General features: G+C 41.9%; 1 pseudogene; it reads left to right on the top strand.

Annotated features, from left to right (window-relative positions):
• LOC103247393 (protein cordon-bleu-like) overlaps positions 1-14,050 on the top strand; it is a 52,328-nt pseudogene extending 38,278 nt beyond the window's left edge.
• Positions 14,051-22,644: the final 8,594 nt, after the last annotated feature.

Raw genomic sequence — 22,644 nt, 5'->3', positions numbered from 1 at the left:
AACAATTCTCCTGCCTCAGCCTCCCCAGTAGCTGGGATTACAGGCATGCACCACCACACTTGGCTAATTTTTGTATTTTTAGTACAGGAAGGGTTTCACCATGTTTCTCTGGGATAAATGCCCAGGAATGTGATTGCTGTGATTGCTGGGCCATATGGTAACTCTATGTTTACCTTTTTTTTTTTTTTTGAGGTGGAGTCTCACTCTATCACCCAAGCTGGAGTACAGTGGTGTGATTTTGGCTCACTGCAACCTCCGCCTCCCAGGTTCAAGTGAGTCTCCTGCCTAAGCCTCCTGAGTAGTTGGACTACAGGTTCATGCCACCACACCCGGTTAATTTTTTGTATTTTTGGTAGAGACGGGGTTTTACCATCTTAGACAGGATGGTCTCGAACTCCTGACCTCAGGTGATCCACCCACCTTAGCCTCCCAAAGTGCTGAGATTACAGGCGTGAGCCACCGTGCCCGGTCTCTTCTTTTTTCTTTACCTTTCTTCTTTCTTTCTTTCCTTCCTTCCTTCCTTCCTTCCTTCCTTCCTTCCTTCCTTCCTTCCTTCCTTCCTTCCTTCCTTCCTTCTTTCCTTCCTTCTTTCCTTCCTTCCTTCCTTCTTTCTTTCTTTCTTTCTTTCTTTCTTTCTTTCTTTCTTTCTTTCTTTCTTTCTTTCTTTCTTTCTTTCTTTCTTTCTTTCTTTTCTTTCTTTTTTCAGTGTCTTGCTTTGTTGCCAGGCTGGAGTGCAGTGGCGCCATCTCGGCTCACTGCAACCTCTGTCTCCCTGGTTCAAGCGATTCTCCTGCCTCAGCCTCCCGAGTAGCTGGGACTACAGGCATGTGCCACCATGCCCAGCTAATTTTTGTATTTTTAGTAGAGATGGGGTGTTTTGCCATGTTGGCCACGATGGTCTCCATCTCTTGACCTTGTGATCTGCCCGCCTTGGCCTCCCAAAGTGTTGGGATTACAGGCATGAACCACTGCACCTGGCCTTTTTTTTTTTTTTTTTTTTTTTTTTTTTTTTTTTTTTTTTGAGACAGAGTCTCACTCTGTTGCCCAGGCTGGAGTACAGTGGCATGATCTCAGCTTACTGCAACCTCTACCTCCCAGTTTCAAGTGATTCTCCTGTCCCAACCTCCTAAGTAGCTGGGATTAGAGGCATGCACCATGATGCTCTGCTAATGTTTATATTTTTAGTAGAGACAGGGTTTCACCATTTTGGCCAGGCTGGTCTTAAACTCCTGAACTCAAATGATGGGCTCACCACAGTCTCCCAAAGTGCTGGGATTACAGGTGTGAGCCACCATGCCCAGCCTCCTGTGTTCTCTTCTAAAAGCTTTATAATTTTACATTTAAATCAAAGATCAAATTTGAGTTAATTTTTGTATAAAGTATGAGGCTTAGGTATAGGTTTATTGTTTATTTCTGCCTATGGATGTGCACATTTTCCAGCACCATTTGTTAAAAAGAAAATTCCCATGTTTCTGGGGTCCCATGACCACCCCAGGTTTAGTGATTCACTAGAAGGCGTCACAAGAGTCAATATAGCAGGTTTTACTCACTGCTAAAGTTTATTAGGAAAAGGAAACAGAGCAAAAACAACAGGAAAAATGCATGCATTGGACAGAGTCCAGAGAGGTCAGGCATAGACTTCCCTATCTGAAGCCACACAGGATGTGCTTTCTCTCTTGCAGTTAACTACAGGAGCATGTGAGGAATAACTCTGCCCAGAGAAACCTGTTCAAATCCCGGGGTCTGCGGCTTTTATGTGTGGAGGAACAGCTCTGTTATGGCAACCTGACAACAGAGACCACACAGACAAAGACTTGACCTGCAGTTTATCTGAATCTTGGCAGAACTCCTTGTGATCTTCTCAGTATACAAGAGGATAAGAGGTCCCTTTTGTTTTGATGTCATCCTTTTTGGTGTGTGAAACAAGGACCACAGGGAGCTGGCACCTTTGGCTACTCTTCTTTTCACTCTCCATGTAAGTAATAAACTGTCTGAATCTTAAAAGTGCTCATGGTGTCTTTTTTATTGGCGAAGTCTGTCAGGCCTTAGCCTTTTCTCACACTTCACCAAATTACTTTTTCATCTTTGTCAGAAGTCAGTTGGACGTATTTGTGTGGGTCAGTTCTTTCTAACAGCTTTACTGAAGTATGATTGGCATACAATAAACTGCACATATTTTAAGTGTACAATCTCACTTTGACCCTCAAAGGGTCTCACTTTTGTTACCCAGGCTGGTGTGCAGTGGCACAAACACAGCTTACTGCAGCCTCGACCTGCTGGGCTTAAATGATCCTCCCACCTCAGCCTCCCAAGTAGCTGGGACTTACAGGCATTCACACCATGGCTGACTAATTTTTTTAAAAAGTTTTAGTACAGATGAAGTCTTACTATGTTGCCCAGGCTAGTCTCAAACTCTTGAACTCAAGCAATCCTCCCACATTGGCCTCCCAAAGTGCCTAGGATCACAGGCATGAGCCACCTTGCCTGGCCTAGTTTGTGTTTTTTAAGAATTTATGTTTTGCCTGGGCACAGTGGCTCATGCCTATAATCTCAGCATTTTGAGAGGCCAAGGCAGATGACTCAAGGTCAGGAGTTCAAGATCAGCCTGGCCAACATGGTGAAAATCTGTCTCTACTAAAAACAAAAAATAGCCAGGAATAGTGGCACACACCTGTAGTCCCAGCTACCTTGGTGAGGTGGGAGAATCCTTTGAACCTGGGAGACGGAGGTTGCAGTGAGACGAGATCGCGTCATTTCACTCCAGCCTGGGCAACAGAGCAAGACCCTAACTCACAAACAGCAACAACAAAAAACAAAAAAAGAATGTATACGTTTTGATTCATAGATTGATTGAATCATACATCAATTTTTTTCTGACTTCTTTTACTGAGCATAATTATTTTCAGATTCACCTATGTTAGTTTTATTTTTTGTTGTAGTTTTTTTTTTTTTTTTTTTTTTTCAGAGACAAGGTCTTGCTACTGCCCAGACTGGAGTGCACTGGTACCATCTCGGCTCACTGCAACCTCCGCCTTTCTGGGTTCAAGTGATTCTCCTGCCTCAGCCTCCCTAGTAAGTGGGCCTACAGGTGCACGCCACCACGCTCAGCTAATTTTTGTATTTTTAGTAGAGACAGGAGTTTCACCATGTTGGCCAGGATGGTCTCCATTTCTTGACCTCGTGATCTGCCCACCTCAGTCTCCCAAAGTGCTGGGATTACAGGCGTGAGCCACCACACCCGGCCACATATATGTTATTTTATATATATCTCAATGGTCCTTTTCTTTTTTTGCTGAGTAGTATTTTGCTGTATGGCTATACCACAATTTGTTTATCCATTTACCTATTGATACACATTTGGGCTCTTTCCAGTTTGTAGCTATTGCAAATAAAGCTTCTATGACCATTTGTATATGCAACTGAAGTGCAGTGGTGTGATCCCCAGGATGAAGTGCAGTGTCGTGATCTCAGCTCACGGCAACCTCCGCCTCCTGGGTTCAAGCGATTCTCCCACCTCAGCCTCCTGAGTAGCTGGGACTACAGGTGTGTGCCACCATGCCCGACTAATGTTTGTATTTTTAGTAGGGATAAGTTTTGACCATGTGGGTCAGGCTGGTCTTGAACTCCTGACCTCAAGCAATCCACTTGCCTCGGCCTCCCAAAGTGCTGGGATTACAGGCATGAGCCACCACACCCGACCTAAATGGTCTTTTAAAATTTCAATTTCAATTGTCAATTACTAGTATATATAAATGAAATTTTAAAAAACATTAATGATGTAGCCTGCAACCTTGCTAAACTCACTTTTAGTTCTAGAACTTTTTTTAGATTGTAACTGATTTTCTGCATATGAGCAATTATATCCAAGTAAAGAGAGTACTTCTTTATCATTTGTGAGCTTTTATTGCATTTTGTTGCCTAATTTCTCTGGCCAGACCCTCCAGTACAATGTGTGCTATGGTCTGGATGCATCCCCCAAAGTTCATGTGTTGGAAACTTGATCCCTAGTTGCAGCAGTGTTGGGAAGTGGGGCCTTTTGGGAGATGTTTAGGTTTTGAGGGCTCTGCCCTCTCAATGGATTAATGCCATTATAAAAAAGGGCTTGTGGGAGTGGGTTTGTGCGCTTCTGTCACATGAGGACACAGCATTCCTCTCCTCCAGAGGATGCAGTGTTCGAGGCATCATCTTGGCAGCAGAGAGGTCAGGCTCTAACCTGCTGGTGACTTGATCTTGGACTTCACAGCCTTCAGAGTTGTCAGTAATTAATTTCTGTTCTTTATAAAGTACCCAGTCTCAGGTATTCTGTTACAATGGCACAAAACAGACTAAGACAATGCTGAATATAAGAGGTGAGAACAAACATCCTTGACTTGTTGCTGATTGTATATGGAAAGCATTCAGTCTTTCACCATAAAGTTTGTTAGGTATAGGATTTTCACGTATGTGCTTTAATCAGTTGAGGAACTTTCCTTCTACTCCTATATTGCTGAGAGTTGTTATCAGCCATAGATACTGGTTTTGTCAAATGACTTTTCTGCCTCTATTGAGATGAGCTCATGGCTTTTCTTTGTTAATTTATTAATATGGTCAATTATATTGATTGATTTTCAAATGTAAACCAACCTTGCATTGCTGATATAAACCACACTTACACATGATGTATTATTATTTTTTTAATTTTTAATTTTTGTGGGTACATAGTAGGTGTATGTATTTATGAGGTACGTAAGATGTTTTGATATGGTCATGCAATGTGAAATAAGCACACCATGAAGAATGGGGTATCCATCCCCTCAAGCATTTATCCATTGAGTTGCAAACAATTCAATTACACTCTTTAAGTTATTTTAAAATGTATGGTTATTATTGACGATAGTCACCCTGTTGTGCTATCAAATAGTAGGTCTTAGTCATTCTTTCTACTGTTTTTTTGGACCCATTATGTTTTTTATATTCCTATATTGCTAGATTCAATTTGCCAAGATTTTGTTTGGAGGTTTTTGTTTCTATGTTCATGAGAGGGTATTGGTTTGTAGTTTTATCTGTCTTGCTTCAGTATCATGGTGATGCTGTCCCCATAGAATGAGTTAGGAAATATTCCTTCCTTTCAGTTTTCTGGAAGAGTTTGGGTAAAACTGATGTTATTTCAAACCTTAAGTTTTTGGTAGTGATAACCGGTGTAAACATCTGGGTCTGGAGTTACTAAACTGGAGTTTACTAGTGAGAAGCTTTTTAACTACAAATTCCATTTCTATGATAGGTTTAGGGGTATTCATTTTTGTGTGTTTGTCTGTATGTGTGTGTATGTATCTCTATACATACAGATAGGTAGATAGACAGAGATAATGATATAATCTCCTTTAACGAGCTTTAGTAGTTTATATCTTTCAAGCAATTAGCCTATCTCATCTAAGTCCTCAAATTTATTGCTAAAAATGTGTTTACAATATTCCCTTATTAACCATTTAATATTTGTAGAATCTGTGTTAATATTTTTATCTCATTTATGACATTGGTAATTTGTGTCTTCTCTTTGTCCTGATCCACATAGCCAGAGTTTTATCAATTTTGCTTATTATCTGAGAGAATCAGATTTTCGTTTCATTAAATTTCTGTAATGATTTTCTGTTTTCTATTTTATTGATTTCTACTTCTTACTTTTTGCTTAATTTGATCTACTTTCTCAATTTGTTAATGTGGAAATGATGTCATTTATCTGAAATATTTTTTTCTTTTCTTACATATGAATGTAGTGTTATAAATTTTCCACTATATAGTGCTTTATGGTATCTCATATTTTGATGTATTTTATTTCTATTTTCATTCAGTTAAATATGCCTCTCAATTCCACTTTTGATTTTTTTTCTTGGATTCATGTTTTACTTATAAGTATGCCATTTAGCTTCCACATATTTGAGTATTTTCCAGCTATCTTTCTGTGTTTAGAATATAATTTAATTCCATTGACATCAGAATACATACTTTGTATGACTTGAATACATGTTTTGCTTCATGTATTTTGAAGCTTTGTCAAGTACACAAACATTTAGGACAGTTATGTACTGTTGATGGATTGACCCCTTTGTTATTATCATCCTACCGTGATATTTGCTGCTTTGAAATCTACTTGTCTGTCACTAATAAAGCCATCTGTCTTTCCTGTATCTGGTGTTAGCATTAATTAACTAGATCTATTAGTTTCCCGTGGCTACTATAACAAATTACTGAAATTCTGGTGGCTTAAAAAAATTTCTTCTCCCATGGTTCTGGAAGTGAGAAGTCTGAAATCAAGGTATAGGTAAGACCACACTTCCATCATAGGGTCTAGTGGGGAATATATTCCTTGCCTCTTCCAGCTTCTGGTGTCTGTCAGCATTCGCTGGCTTATGGCTACAGCTCTATCTCTTTCTCTGTTTCACGTTCATATTGCCTTCTCCACTGTGTTAGTGTAGCTAAATTAGCTCTCTTTCTGTCCTACAAGGATACGTGTGATTGCATTTAGGGCCTACCTGGACAAGTTCCTCTCAAAAGCCTTAAGTTAATCACATATTTTGACATGTAAGGTAATATTTACAGGTTCTGGGGATTAGAACATAAACATATCTTTGGGGCCACTATTGAGTTCACTACACATGGTATATCTTTCTCCATCACTTTATTTTTCACTGGTTTGTGTATTTAAAGTGTGTTTGCTGTGAACAGCATACACTTAGGTCTTGCTTCTTTATCCAGTCTGATGGTCTTTTTCTTTTTCTTTCTTTGTTTTTTTTGAGACAAGGTCATGTTCTGTTCCTCAGGTTGTAGTGCAGTGGCCTGATCATGGCTCACTGTAGCCTCGACCTCCTGGGTTCAAGCTACACACACACACACACACACACACACACACACACACACACACACACATATCTTTAACTTACTGTAGTCTCCCTTCAAGTGATATTATATCACCTCACAAATAATATAAGAGCCTTCCAATAGTATACCTACATTTACTCTCTCCTGGCCTTTATACTGTTGTTTGCATATATTTTACTTACACATAAATTATAAAGCCCACAATTCATTGTTACTATTTTTGCTTGGTCAATTATCTTTTAATGATATTTATGAAATAAGAAAAATATCATATATATTTATCCATGAAGTTTCTGTTTCCAGTGTTCTTTATTGCTTTAATATAGATCCATATTTTCATCTGGGGTCGTTTCTTCTGCTTGAAGGATGTCTTTCAGGCCAGGTGTGGTGGCTCACGTCTGTAATCCCAGCACTTTGGGAGGCCAAGGCAGGTGGATCACCTGAGGTCAGGAGTTCAAGACCAGCCTGGCCAGCATGGTGAAACCCCGTCTCTACTAAAAATATAAAAAATTAGCTGGGCGTGGTGGTGGTTGCCTGTAATCCCAGCTATTTGAGAGGCCAAGGAAGGAAAATTGCTTGAACCCAGGCAGGAGGCAAAGGTTGCAGCAAGCTGAGATTGTACCATTGCACTCCAGCCTGGGCAACAAGAGTGAAACTCTGTCTCAAAAAAAAAAAAAAAAAAAAAGATGTCTTTCAACATTTACTGTAATTCAGGTCCGTTGGTGATGACTTTTTAAACCTTTTGTATGCTTAGAAAGTCTTTATTTTGGGCCGGGCGCAGTGGCTCAAGCCTGTAATCCCAACACTTTGCGAGGCCGAAGCGGGCGGATCTCGAGGTCAGGAGTTCGAGACCAGTCTGGCCAATATGGTGAAACTCCATCTCTACTAAAAATACAAAATTAGGTCGGGCGCGGTGATTCATGCCTGTAATCCCAGCACTTTGGGAGGCTGAGGTGGGCGGATCACGAGGTCAGGAGATTGAGACCATCCTAGCTAACATGGTGAAACCCTGTCTCTACTAAAAATACAAAAAATTAGCCGGGCGTGGTGGCGGGCGCCTGTAGTCCCAGCTACTCGGGAGGCGGAGGCAGGAGAATGGCGTGAACCTGGGAGGCGGAGCTTGCAGTGAGCTGAGATCGCGCCACTGCACTCCAGCCTGGGGGACAGAGAGAGACTCCGTTTAAAAACCAACGAAACAAACAAAAATAAAAATTAGCCAGGCATGGTGGCATGCACCTGTAGTCCCAGCTACTCGTGAAGCTGAAGCAGAGGAATCACTTGAACCCGGGAGGTGGAGGTTGCAGTGAGCTGAGATCGTGCCACTGCACTCCAGCCTGGGCGACAGAGAGAGACTCTATCGCAAAAAAAAAAAAAAAAAAAAAAAAAAAATTAAAATTGTTGCAAACTGCACATAACACAAAATTTAGCATCTTAACAATTTTCAAATGTATAGTTCAGTGGCATTAACTACGTTCACATTGTTGTGCAACCATCATTATCAGTCATCTCCAGAACTACTCTTATTCTGCAAAACTAGAATTCTATATCCATTAAACAGCAGCTCCCCATTATCCTCTACTCCTAGCCCTGACAACTAGCATTCTATTTACTTTCTCTCTTTTCTCTTTTCTTTCTTTCTTTCTTTCTTTCTTTCTTTCTTTCTTTCTTTCTTTCTTTCTTTCTTTCTTTCTTTCTTTCTTTCTTTCTTTCCTTCTTTCTTTCTTTCTTTCTTTCCTTCTTTCTCTTTCTTTTCTTTTCTTTTCTTTTCTTTTCTTTTCTTCCTTCCTTCCTTCTTTCTTTCTCTTTTTTTTTTTCAGAGTCTGACTCTGTCACCCAGGTTGGAGCGTAGTGGCATGGTGTCGGCTCACTGCAAGCTCCACCTCCTGGGTTCAAGCGATTCTCCTGCCTCAGTCTCCCCAGTAGCCGAGATTATAGGTGCCTGCCACCACACCTGGCTAATTTTTTTATTTTTAGTGGAGTTGGGGATTTCACCATGTTGCCCAGGCTGGTCTTGAACTCCTGACCTCAGGCGATCCACCTGCCTTGGCCTCCCTAAGTGCTGGCATTCTTCCTCCTCCTCCTCCTCTTCCTCCTCCTCTTCCTCTTCTCCTTCTCCTTCTCTGGAGTCTCGCTCTGCTGCCCAGGCTGGAGTGCAGTGGTGCGATCTCAGCTCACTGCAAGCTCCACCTCCCAGGTTCACACCATTCTCCTGCCTCAGCCTCCTGAGTAGCTGGGACTACAGGACCCTACCACCATGCCTGGCTAATTTTTTGTATTTTTAGTAGAGATGGGGTTTCACTGTGTTAGCCAGGATGGTCTCAATCTCCTGACCTCATGATCATCTCGCCTAGGCCTCCCAAAGGGCTAGGATTCCAGGCGTGAGCCACTGCTCCCGGCCTGGCATTCTTTCTGTCCCTATGGATTTGACTCATTCTAGTACCTCATATAAGTAGAATCATACAGTATTTGTCTTTTTGTAACTGGCTTATTTCACTTAGTATAATGTACTCAAGGTTTATCCATGTTGTAAAATATGTCAGAATTTCCTTCCTTTTCAAGGCTTAATATTCCATCGTATGTATATACTGCATTTTGTTTATCAATTCATCCAACAGTGGACACTTGGGTTGCTTCCACATTTTAGTTATTGTGAATAATAATGCCATGAACATGAGTATACAGATATGTCTTCAAAATCCTGCCTTTCCATTCTTTTGAGTATACACCCAGAAGTGGAATTGCTGAATTATATGGTAGTTCTGTTTTTAATGTTTTAAGGAACTGCCGTACTGTTATCCACAGTAGAGACTGTACCATTTTACATTCCCACCAACAGTACACAAGGGTTCTAGTTGCTCCATAGCTTCACCAACCCTTTTTTTTTGTATTTCAAATGGGTGTGAGGTGGCACTTCTTTTTTTTTTTTTTTTTTAGAGTCTCACTCTGTCACTGAGGCTGGAGTGCAGTGGCATGATCTCAGTTCACTGCCACCTCCACCCAGGTCCAAGTGATTCTCATGCCTCAGCCTCCTGAGTAGCTGGGACGACAGGCAACCGCCACCACCCCTAGCTAATTTTTGTATTTTTTGTCACGACGATGTTTCACCATGTTGGCCAGGATGGTCTTGAATTCTCAGCCTCACGTTATCCATCTGCCTCGGCCTCCCAACGTGCTAGGAATACAGGCATGAGCCACTGTGCCTGACCAGCACTTTTGTTTTTGAAAAGTGTTTGTACTGGGTATGGAAGCTTTTTCTTCTTTCTTTCAACTCTTTAAATATATTTTTCCGCTGCTTTCGTGGTTGTGTTGTCACCCACAAGAAATCTCCCATCATCCTTGTCTTTGTTCCTTTGTACATTCCTTTTTTCTCTGGCTGCTTTTTAACTTTTTCTCCTTACCACTGGTTATGAGCAATTTGATTACGACCTGCCTTGGTAGTGTTCTGTTCATGTTTCTTATGCTGGGAGTTCATTGAGATGCTGTGATATGTAGGTTTATAGCTTTCATCAATTTTGGAAAACATGGGCAAATATTTCTTCAAATGTTGTTTTGTTTCCCCTCCTCTCCTCTGGGGATTACAATTATACATATATTAAGCTGCTCGAAGTTGTTCAATAGCTCATTGAATCTCTTCATTTTTTAATAATTATTTTATTATTCTCTCTTTCATTGGATAGTTTCTATTGACATTTTTTCAAGTTCATTTATCTTTCCTACTGAAATGTCTGATCTATTGTTAATCCTATCAGTGTATTTTATTTCAGATACTATAATTTTCATATCTAAGTTTCATTTCCTTTTTTTAATATATTATATGGTTCTACATAACTTTTTTACCATTTAAAATACAATTATAATAAATCTTTAAATATCCTAGTCTACTAATTCTAACATCTATGTTATTTCTGGGACTATTTTAATTAATTGATTTTTAAATTACTTGAACATAGTTTTATCCTTTTCAGTCTTTCTTTTAAGATCTGTTAGGTTGGAGCACAGCAATGTTTTTTTCTAAGGCTAATTATTTCCCACTACAAGGGAAGACCCTTCTGAGTAATCTATCAATTTACCATTAATTATGAGGTTTTCCAGTCTGCCTATTTGGGACAGATAGTATTCCAGGTTCTGAGTATATGTTGGGTACTTGGGTACTGTTCCTTTTTTTTTTTTTTTTTTTTTTTTTTGAGACGGAGTCTTGCTGTGTCACTCAGGCGGGAGTGCAGTGGTGTGATCTCGGCTCATTGCAGGCTCTGCCACCCGGGTTCACACATTCTCCTGCCTCAGCCTCCCGAGTAGCTGGGACTACAGGCGCCTGCCACCACGCCCACCTAATTTTTTGTATTTTTAGTAGAGATGGTGTTTCACCGTGTTAGCCAGGATGGTCTCGATCTCCGGACCTCGTGATCCACCCACCTCGGCCTCCCAAAGTGCTGGGATTACAGGCGTGAGCCACCATCCCCGGTCAGATACTATTCCTTTTAATCCTCTTGTATAGTCCTTTCCTTGGCTTCTGGTAGTTTCCTCATATGTACACACCTATCAGTACTTAAAGGTGATCCACCAAAGCTCTCTAGAGTTCTCCTTCTGTGTACTTCTCTCCTTCCAGGTATTCTTCCCTGCAGTCCAGCTGCTTTGAGCTTCCTGAACTCTCAGTCCTGTCTCAAGTCAGGGAGTCCTCCTGGCTCTACCTCCCCTTCTCTGTGCCACAGCCAGGAAACTCTCTTCAGTCAGTAATCTGGGACAATCCTAGAGCTCACTTATTTCTCTTGTCTCAGGGATCACTGCTCTTCTTGTCTGCTGTCCAGTGTATTGGAAACCATTTCATATATTTGATCCAATATTCAGTTGTTTCAAATGTGAGGGTAAATTCAGTCTCTATTATTTCATACTGGCTAGAAATGGAAGTACCAACTAATAGTTTCTAAATATAAATTTAAATGAATTAAAATTAAATAAAAATTAAAATTCAGTTCATCAGTTGTCCTAGCTATATTTCAAGCACTCAAAAGCTGCATGTAGCTATTGTATTGGACAGCACAGTCTTATCTGTGCTGAGTAAAAATGTTATCTTTTTACCCTTTAAGCTACTTAGTTAACAACTATAAACCTAGTTAATAATTATTTATATTAAATTGTCTTTGATCAAATAGCTCATGTGATTTCTTTCTTCTGATTAGACCCTGCTTGATACATTTATTCAGGTAGTTTCATTATCAAGGAAATATGGTGACAGGCCTTAGAATCTTAATGACATGGGTTCAGTTGTCACTTACTAGTGGTACAAGCAAATTACTTCATCTAATTCTCAGAATATTACCAGGAAAAATGAGGATAATATTACCTGCTTCCCAGAGTTTGTTGTGAGGATATATGAAAACATCTGACACATAGTACATGCTCAATATATAGTATTTCCTTTTATTAATTTCTTCATCATCTTTCTCCAAGCACTTAGAGTTATCCATCTCAGCAACAGCCTCCAAGAGTATTTCTTCCCATCTTCCTGTCAAAACCACAATGTACTTTGTCCGTTGTCTTTGGGACTGTTTTTCCACAAAGGTTTATCTTAAAAAGCAATCATGGGTACTGCAGCACACTGGCTGGAGAAGAGGACTTCGGATGCATGACTCTCCCACTCCCCAAAACAGCCCCCCAACTTGCTGCCCCGCACCACCTTGGCCCAGCTCCGGTGACATGTATACCTGCCAGAGCACGATGATGGGTGTTTGGCTCTTGTTTCTGCTTTGAGCTCTTTTCAAGGGGCCAGGACTCTAGCTGCATAGTTGTTCAGGGAACTATGCACCAAAAGCAAGTGAACAAGTCTGAATGGTAAGAGTTACGTGGATCGACTGCTTACCAGTGCCAGGCACCACCAAAAGAAATTTGCACACTTTATCCTGTGCAATCCTCCCCCGGGTCTAAAAGAGCAGCTGTTGTGACTGCAGGCACCCACCTCACGTCATGGAGAGCTGAGTGTACGCCTATGGGGGCTGTTGAGATCCCAGGTGTGCCTGGGAGGAGAGGAGGAAGATGAAGGCCCGTGCTCCCCCGCCTCCTGGAAAGGCTGCCACTCTGCACGTGCACAGCCACCAGAAGACCCCAACAATGGGGCCCTCAGGTTGCAGCAGAACCTGGTCCGCATGAAGGAGGAGCTGAGGGCCTGCACCATGGATGTCACCGTGGTCCTGCCCAGGGGGCTGGAGAAGAGGAGCGTGCTCAATGGGAGCCATGCAATGATGGACCTACTGGTTGAACTTTGCCTTCAAAACCACCTGAATCCATTCCACCAAGCCCTTGAAATTTGGTCTTCAGAAACCCAACAACCTTTGAGTTTTAAGCCAAATACTTTGATTGGGACCCTGAATGTGCATACTGTGTTTCTGAAAGAAAAAGTTCCTGAAGAGAAAATTCAGCCTGGTCCCCCTAAGGTGCCTGAGAAATCTGTGTGTTTTGTCGTAAATTACTTGCAGACACAAAAAGCTGTTGTGCCTGTGAGCCCTGAGGTTCCTCTCCAAAATATTCTCCCAGTCATTTGTGCAAAGTGTGAGGTCAGCCCAGAGCACGTGGTTCTCCTCAGGGACAACATTGCCAGGGAGGAGCTAGAGCTGTCCAACTCCCTGAACGAGCTTGGGATAAAGGAGCTCTACTAGTGGGACAACAGAAGATAAACCTTTAGAAAATAATCACTTGGCAATGATGAGACAGATAAAGAGAAGAAAAACTTTCTGGGATTTTTCAAAGTTAATAAAAGAAGCAATAGTAAGGCTGAGCAGCTCTTGCTGTCGGGTACAGACAGTGATAAGGACACTTCCAGGCTGCCCTGGAAAGGGGTTTGAATGGCTCTCCCAACTCTCCATCCATGCACTGACATTCCATTACACTGGGTCCATCCCTCTTGCTGGGCAGCATCTCAGAGGTGTCCATGAAGTCAGAGACGAAGAAACGCCGAGCCCCTCCTCCTCCGGGTTCAGGGTCACCTGTGCAAGACAACGCATCAGAAAAGGCTGGGCACAGTGCCTCACGCCTGTAATCCCAGCAGTTTGGGAGGCTGAGGCAGGAGGATCACCTGAGGTCAGGAGTTCGAGAGCAACCATGGCCAACATGGTGAAAACCCGTCTCTACTAAAAATACAAAATTAACCGGGCATGGTGGTGCAGGCCTGTAGTCCCAGCCATTCCGGAGGCTGAGGCGGGAGAACCACTTGAACCTGAGAGGCAGAGGTTGCAGTGAGCTGAGATTGTGCCACTGCACTCCAGCCTGGGCAACAAGAGCAAGACTCCGTCTAAAAAAATGTGTATATATATATATAAATATTATAATATTTATATATATATTTATAAATATATAAATATTATAATATATATATAAATATATAAATATTTTTCTAATGTGACTGACTTATTTTGAGTTCTTCATGATATGTTAGCTGCATTTGCATAAAAAGAAATTCAGGCACGAATGGTACCTTTTTCTTGTACGGGTCTATGATAAGATTATGCAAATGGAAAACACGAAGCTGTTTCTTCTGATTAAAAAAAAAAAGCAATCATGGCAGAACAAAGCTAGAGGACTAATACTTCCTGATTTCAAAACTTACTACAAAGCTACAGTAAAAACAGTGTGGTACTGCAAAAGACAGACATATTGACCAACGGAATAGAATAGACAGCCCAGAAATAAACTGTCACATATATGGTCAAATGATTTTTGACAAGGGTGCCAAGAACTATTCAATGGTGAGAGTACAGTCTTTTCAACAAATGATGCTAAGAAAACTATATATCCATCTACACGTTAAAAGAATGAAGTTGGACCCTTACCTAACATTATACACAAATATTAACTAAAAATGAAATTAAATACATAAATAGAAGACCTAAAAGTATAAAATTCTTTTTTTTTTTTTTTTTTTTTTGAGACGGAGTCTCGCTCTGTCACCCAGGCTGGAGTGCAGTGGCGCGATCTCGGCTCACTGCAAGCTCTGCCTCCTGGGTTGACGCCATTCTCCTGCCTCAGCCTCCCCAGTAGCTGGGACTACAGGTGACCCCCCACCATGCCCAGCTAATTTTTTTGTATTTTTAGTAGAGACGGGGTTTCATCATGTTAGCCAGGATGGTCTCGATCTCCTGACCTCGTGATCTGCCTGCCTCGGCCTCCCAAAGTGCTGGGATTACAGGTGTGAGCCACTGCGCCCAGCTGAGCTCAGGAGTTTGAGACCAGCCTGGGCAACATAGTGAGACCTCATCTCTACAAAAAAAAAAAAAAAGAAAAAATTAAAAATTAACTGGGTGTGGTGGTTCATCCATGTAACCCCAGGTACTTGGGAGGGTCACTTGAGCCTGGGAGGCTAAGGCTGCTGTGAACCATGATCATGCCACTGCACTCTTGCCTGGGCAACAAAGTGAGACCCTGTCTCAGAAAAAAAAAAAAAAAAAGAAGAAGAAGCAGCAGAAGCAGCAGCAGCAAGAAACAGTATCAGCAAAGTAAAAAGCTAACCTACAGAATGGGAGAAAATATTTGCAAATCATGTATCTGATAAGAGATTCATATCCAGAATACATGTGGAGAACTCCTAAAACTTAAGCACAACAACGACAAAACAAACAAGTGAATTCAAAAGTGGGCAAAGGACTTGAATAAACATTTCTCCAAAGATATACAAATGGCCAAAAAGCACAGGGAAAGATGCTCAACATTACTAATCATTAGAGAAATGCAAGTCAAAAGCACAATGAGATACCACTTCACATCCATTAGGATGGCTACTATAAGACACACACACACACACAGAGAAAATACAAATGTTGGTGAGGATGCGGAGAAATTTGAACCCCTGTGCACTGTTGGTGGGAATGTAAAATGATACAGCTGCTATTGAAAACAGTATGATGGTTCCTCAAAAAATTAAAAATAGAAATACTATATGAGGCCCGGCATGGTGTCTCACACCTGTAATCCCAACACTTTGGGAGCCAAGGTGGGTGGATCACGTGAGGTCACGGGTTTGAGACCAGCCTGGCCAAAATGGTGAAACCCTGTCTCTACTAAAAATACAAAAGTTAGCTGGGTGTGGTGGCGTGCACCTGTAGTCCCAGCTACGCAGGAGGCTGAGGCAGGAGAATAGCTTGATCCCTGGAAGTGGAGGTTGCAGTGAGCTGAGATTGTGCCATTGCACTCCAACCTGGGCAACAGAGCAAGATTCCATCTCAGAAAGAAAAGGAGGAAGAAAGAGGAAGAAGGAGGAAGGAGGAGAAAGGAGGAGGAGGGAGGATAAAGGAGGAGGAAGGAGGATAAAGTAGGAGGAAGGAGGAGGGGGAGGAGAGGGAGGAGGGGGAGGAGGAGGAGAAGGAGGAAAAGAGAATAAGGAGGAGAAGGAGAAGAAAAGAGGAGGAGAAGAGAAGAGGAGGAGGAGGAGGAGGAGGAGGAAGAAGAAGAAGAAGAAGAAGAAGAAGAAGAAGAAGAAGAAGAAGAAGAAGAAGAAGAAGAAGAAGAAGAAGAAGGCGGCATAATACTATATGATCCAAAGAAGAAGAAATAATACTATATGATCCAGCACTTCCACTTCTGGGTATACACTCAAAAGAACTGAAAGCAATGCAGGCTGGATGTGGTGACTCACACCTGTAATCCTAGCATGCTTGGAGGCTGAGGAGGGTGGATCGCTTAAGTCCCAGGGTTCAAGACCAGCCTGGGCAACATAGTGGGACCCCATCTCTATAAAAAGAAATACAAAAATTAGTGGGGCATGATGGCACGGGCCTGTAGTCCCAGCTACTCAGGAGGCTGAGGTGGGAGGGTCGCTTGAGCCCGGGAAGTTGAGGCTGCAGTGAGCTGCGATCATGCCACTGCATTCCAGCCTGTGTGACAGAGGGGGGACCTTGTCTCAAAACAGAAAAAGCAATTCAATTATTTTCTCTAAGAGTCTCAAAAAGATATTTGTATGCCCGTGTTCATAGCATCATTATTCATAATAGATAAAACATGGAAGCAACCCAAGATGAATGGATAAGTAAAATGTATATAAATACAATTGAATATTATTAAGCTTTAAAAAAGAAGGAAATTCTGATACATGCTACAACATGGATTAACCTTGAGGATATTATGCTGAGCGAAATAAACCAGTCACAAAAAGAGTATATGATTCCACTTGTATGAGATGCATAGAGCAGTCAAAATAATAGATAGAGAAAGTAGAATGGTGGTTCCCATGGGCCAGAGGAAAGGGGCAATGGAGAGTTAATGTTTAATGGTTTAAATGTTGCAGATACCAAGATAAATTCACTTTTGTCAAACCCAAACAAATTGGAGCCAGGAAAGCAGGAAGGAGGAGAGTTCATGCCTGCCTGTATGAGATAAAGACTGTGTCTCAAGGACCTTCTAAAATAACCCCACAAGATATTCCTTTTATAGGACTGCAGCAATTCAGATAAGATGGTCTGGAAAGTACACTTGCCTAGCACAGCATCTCCATCAGTGAACTGATGCCAACTCTGATTTCGAACCTCCTGAACCAATGAACTTCGTGTCCTACAGCTTATGTGAACTTATTCTCGCCAATAAAAGCTTCCCCTTCCTGTAATGCAGTGGTGTGATCTCTGCTCACTGCAAGCTCCACCTCCTCGGTTCACCCGATCTCCTGCCTCAGCCTCCTGAGTAGCTGGAAATACAGGCACCCGCCACCACACCCGGCTAATTTTTTGTATTTTTAGTACAGATGGGGTTTCACCGTGTTAGCCAGGATGGTCTCGATTTCCTGACCTCGTGATCCGCCTGCCTTGGCCTCCCAAAGTGCTGGGATTACAGGTGTGAGCCACCGTGCCTGGCCCCGCTTCCCCTCCCTTCTTCAGATGCATCTCTGGCTTGCCATAGCTGTACATTCCAGATTATAATCCTCTTTGCTTACTACTAAATAAATGCTTCAAATTAGGAGATTTTTTTCCTGGTATCTTTCTTTCTTTTATTATTATTATTATTATTATTTTTTTTTTTTTTTTTTTTTTTTTTTTTTTGAGACGGAATTTTGCTCTTATTACCCAGGCTGGAGTGCAATGGCACAATATCAGCTCTTCAACCTCTACCTCCCAGGTTCAAGCGACTCTCCTGCCTCAGCCTCCTGAGTAAGCTGGAACTACAGGCGCCCACCACCACGCCCAGCTAATTTTTTTGTATTTCAGTAGAGACGGGGTTTCACCATGTTGGCCAGGATGGTCTTGATCTCCTGACCTCGTGATCTGCCCGCCTTGGCCTTCCAAAGTGCTGAGATTACAGGCATGAGCCACCATGCCCGGCCACCTGGTATCTTTCTTTAAGGTTGATAATGGGTGGCCTGATGTGGTGGCTCATGCCTGTAATCCCTGCACTTTGGGAGGCCGAAGTGGGTGAATCACCTGATGTCAGGAATTCGAGACCAGCCTGGCAAGCACGGTGAAACCCCGTATCTACTAAAAATACAAAAATTAGCTGGGCGTGGTGGTGGGCACTTGTGATCCCAGCTACTCAGGAGGCTGAAGCAGGAGAACTGCTTGAACCCCAGAAGTGGAGGTTGCAGTGAGCAGAGATCATGCCACCGCACTCCAACCTGGGCAACGAGAATAAAACTCTGTCTCAATAAATAAATAAATAAATAAATAAATAAATAAATAAAATTGATAATGGGTATAAAATTCCAGTTTTACAAGATGAAAAGAATTCGAGACATGGAGGGTGGTGATGGTTGCACATTATGAATGTAGTGAATACCTACACACTTAAAATGGTTAAGATGGTAAATTTTTTTTTTTTTTTTTTTTTTTTTTTTTTTTTTTTTTTTTTTTTTTGAGACGGAGTCTGGCTCTGTCGCCCAGGCTGGAGTGCAGTGGCCGGATCTCAGCTCACTGCAAGCTCCACCTCCCGGGTTTACGCCATTCTCCTGCCTCAGCCTCCCGAGTAGCTGGGACTACAGGCGCCCGCCACCTCGCCCGGCTAGTTTTTTGTACTTTTTTTAGTAGAGACGGGGTTTCACCGTGTTCGCCAGGATGGTCTCGATCTCCTGACCTCGTGATCCGCCCGTCTCGGCCTCCCAAAGTGCTGGGATTACAAGCTTGAGCCACCGCGCCCGGCCGATGGTAAATTTTGTTATATGTATTTCACTACAATTTTTAAAAATGGAAAAAAAGTAATTATAGTTCATTGTACACAAATTATGATGGCTTAGAATGTTCCCTTTCCCAGAAAACCAGAGGAAGTAATATATTTTAGGTACCATGGTGGGGTCAATAAAGGAGATATTAGTGGTGGAGGCAAACTTCTGATTGCCCCAGCCTAGCTGACAGAGTGACTTCTGCATGGAACCAAGCTGAAGGATGTTAAAACTGATTTTTTTTTTTTTTTGGTGCTGTGAAACCATTATCAGCTCTAACACCTGATATGGCCAACTTTTTATTATCTGGGTATAAATTATCCTCATCATCATTTAAATGCCCCCTGCATCATATATGCCACCTGCAACAAAAGATATGTTTGTGTACCCAGTCAGGCACATATTTTTATCAATGGTTCTTAACTAGAGGCAATTTTGCCTTCCAGAGGACATTTGGCAATGTTTGGAGACAATTTCTGTTGTCACAATTTGGGGAGGGGGTTGTCATATCTCACGAGTAGAGGCCAGGGATGCTACTGCTAAATATCTCTACAAGGCATAGGACAGCTTCACACAACAGAGAGTTATCAGGCCTTAAGCCGGGCGCGGTGGCTCACGCTTGTAATCCCAGCACTTTGGGAGGCTGAGGTGGGCGGATCACGAGGTCAGGAGATTGACACCATCCTGGCTAATACAGTGAAACCCAGTCTCTACTAAAAATACAAAAACTAGCCGGGCGTGGTGGCGGGCGCCTGTAGTCCCAGCTACTCGGGAGGCTGAGGCAGGAGAATGGCGTAAACCTGGGAGGCGGAGCTTGCAGTGAGCCGAGATCGCGCCACTGCACTCCAGCCTGGGCGACAGAGCGAGACTCCATCTCAAAAAAAAATAAAAATAAAAAATAAAAAAAGTTATCAGCCCTTAAATGTCAGTAGTGCTAAGGTTGAGAATCACTGGCCTAATCTGAGCTCAAAGGGAAATGTAAATCTGCTCTGCAGCCCCAGAACATAATACCATGCTTTCCAGGGTTTGATACTATTGACTTTTGGATTTCACATGCTATTGTTTCCACTTTTTTTGGATGGAAACTTGAAGGTTGACTATGTGGTGGAAATATTCTTAAATGTAATCCAGAGCAACCGAGGTTTTTTGTTTGTTTGTTTGTTTGTTTTAAGGTTTCCACTTTGTTTTCTGTTAACCTGATAAATCAATGATTTTACACAAAATATTTTACATTGATGCTTTTGAACTGCATTCTGCAGAATGCAGTTTCAGTGGACTGAATGTTCATGTCCTCTAAAATTTCATATGTTGACATTCTAACTCCCAGGGTGATAGTATTAGGAGGTGAAACTTTGGGAGGTGATTAGACCATGCAGGCAGAGCCCTCCTGAATGGGATTGGTGCCCTCATAAAAGAGGCCTCAGGGAGTTAGCTCACCGCTTCTACCATGTGAGGACACAGTGAGAAATTGCCATCTGTGAACCAGGAAGCAAGCCCTCACCAGACACCAATCTGCTATTGCCTTGGTTGTGGACTTGCCAGCTTCCAGAACTGTGAATTATAAAATTCTGTTGTTTATAGGCCACCTAGTCTCAAGTATTTCGTTACAGCCACCCTGACACACTGACAGAGGTATTTCATGGGTCTCATTAGAAAATGGATGAAAAAAGAGCTGAGAAGTCAAAGTTTTGACCCCCACGCTATCTTAGTCAGAATTGCTTTGTTTTCATATGTTATGTGTGGCTATTCTCTGCGAAATTTGTTTGAAAAGAAGTTCAACTGCTAAGAAGAAAAAACATATTTGAACAGCCCTGCTTTATATAATAGGTAAGTGATTGAACATGTGAATATAAATATAACTTTTTATTTCTCTGTGCACTGGGAACACATAGGGAAATAATTTGAAAAAATATTGCTGCATTCTTGGTAAAATCCATATCTGTGGATTTTCATGAGTCTGAAATAATTAAGAGTGTGTAGGATGAACAGCCATTAAGGGTAGTGTTGGGGAGGGGGTGGGGCAGATCTGGGGAAGGACATTGTATTATTTCGCTGTTTTATGCCTTAGCAACAAGATGTAACTTCAGTACAGCATCAGAGTCCCTCAGGATTACAAATTACTTGAGGGCAGAAACTCTTTTCTGTAGCTCCTTCTTTTCTGTAGCTCCTTCAGCTCCCTGTCATGATTCTTTAAATATTTCATGTGCAAATGAGTCAATAAATGGTAGGAAGGCAGAGCAGGAAAATTCTTTTCCTTCCTATTATCTCTTGTCCCCTACTCTTTAAACTCATTGGGCTCGGCTCTAGACAATCAGGTCAAGTTTATCTTTGGCACCCTTTGCTTTAGCAGGCATTCCTTTCTCCCAAGTGCCCAGTGTATTCTCCTACCCAAGGTCATTTCACTCTCAAATCCCAGAAAGGGCTATCTTCCCATATAGTATCTCATGCCTCAGACCTTTCCTAATCCTCTAGGAGAGGCTCTAGGACCTCTAGGCTTCCTTGTTATGAGTTCTACTTCTTGCTGTCTATAACCATTTTACAGAGTTAGCATCAGGCCACCTAGAGGATGAAGATTAAGAGTCTTCAAACTCTTGTCTCTGAATGCAACTAGAATAGAACACTGCCCACCATCGCTCATTGTATCTAAGCACTTAACCCCACCCATGTTGAATAACACTTACCTACCTCCTGAGACCTTTTTTCCTCCAAGGACAGTTTTGGGTGATCCCAGCGTCATTTGATTTTTAAGGGCAGGTAAGCTACAAAAACATAGGGCATCCCTTTCTTGGGTTATCATATCTCCCACCCCTCATGGCTCAAAGTTACTGTCCTTCAAATCGATATATTGAGAAAAGCATGAGCTGCTGCCAGAGCAGTCATTTCTCTCCTAGTGTGTGGTTATCCTGGCCTACTTTGGCTCACAGGAGTGAAGGAAACAAGTTGCTTGTTTAAATTATCGAGAATCAGGCTGGGTGCGGTGGCTCACACCTGTAGTCTCAGCACTTTGGGAGGCCGAGGCGAGTGGATCACGTGACGTCAGGAGTTTGAGACCAGACTGGCCAACAGGGTAAAACCCTGTCTCTACTAAAAATACAAAAATTAGCTGGGTGGTAGTACATGCCTATAATCCCAGCTACTTGGGAGACTGAGGTAGGAGAATCACTTGAACCAGGGAGGTGGAGGTTGCAGTGAGCGGAGATCGTGCCATTGCACTCCAGCCTGGGCAACAAGAGCAAAACTCCGTCTCAAAAAAAAAAAAAAAAAAAAAAAATATATATATATATATATATATATGGAGAATCAGTACTAAGGAGTTACTCCTTTAGTTTTTCAAACAGATGGTCATCATGTGCCTGCTATATACTAAACCTATTAACCCACTGTGGTAGATTCTGATATAATTAACTTCTTAATGTATCATTTTGTTTTCAGTTTACTCTTTCAGCAAAATTCTTTAGGGAAACTTACGTAACTGGTTCAGTAACAAAAGCAAACAACACTCAAACATACTTAAAACTCATGTAGCTTTTAAACCACTATCTGCAAATATTTTCAGTTTAAAGGCAAAAACAACTTGAGTACCAGGTGTGACTACAAAATAAAGTGATTGTTATCTTTTGACAACAAACATAATAGGGTGTACCCACTGAAAGATATAATCTCTCCTT

Source organism: Chlorocebus sabaeus, chromosome X (genome assembly GCF_047675955.1).
Source record: "Chlorocebus sabaeus isolate Y175 chromosome X, mChlSab1.0.hap1, whole genome shotgun sequence".
Lineage (NCBI taxonomy): Eukaryota > Metazoa > Chordata > Mammalia > Primates > Cercopithecidae > Chlorocebus > Chlorocebus sabaeus.
Note: the sequence above shows the minus strand (reverse complement) of the source record. Positions and strands in the feature narration are given on the sequence as shown.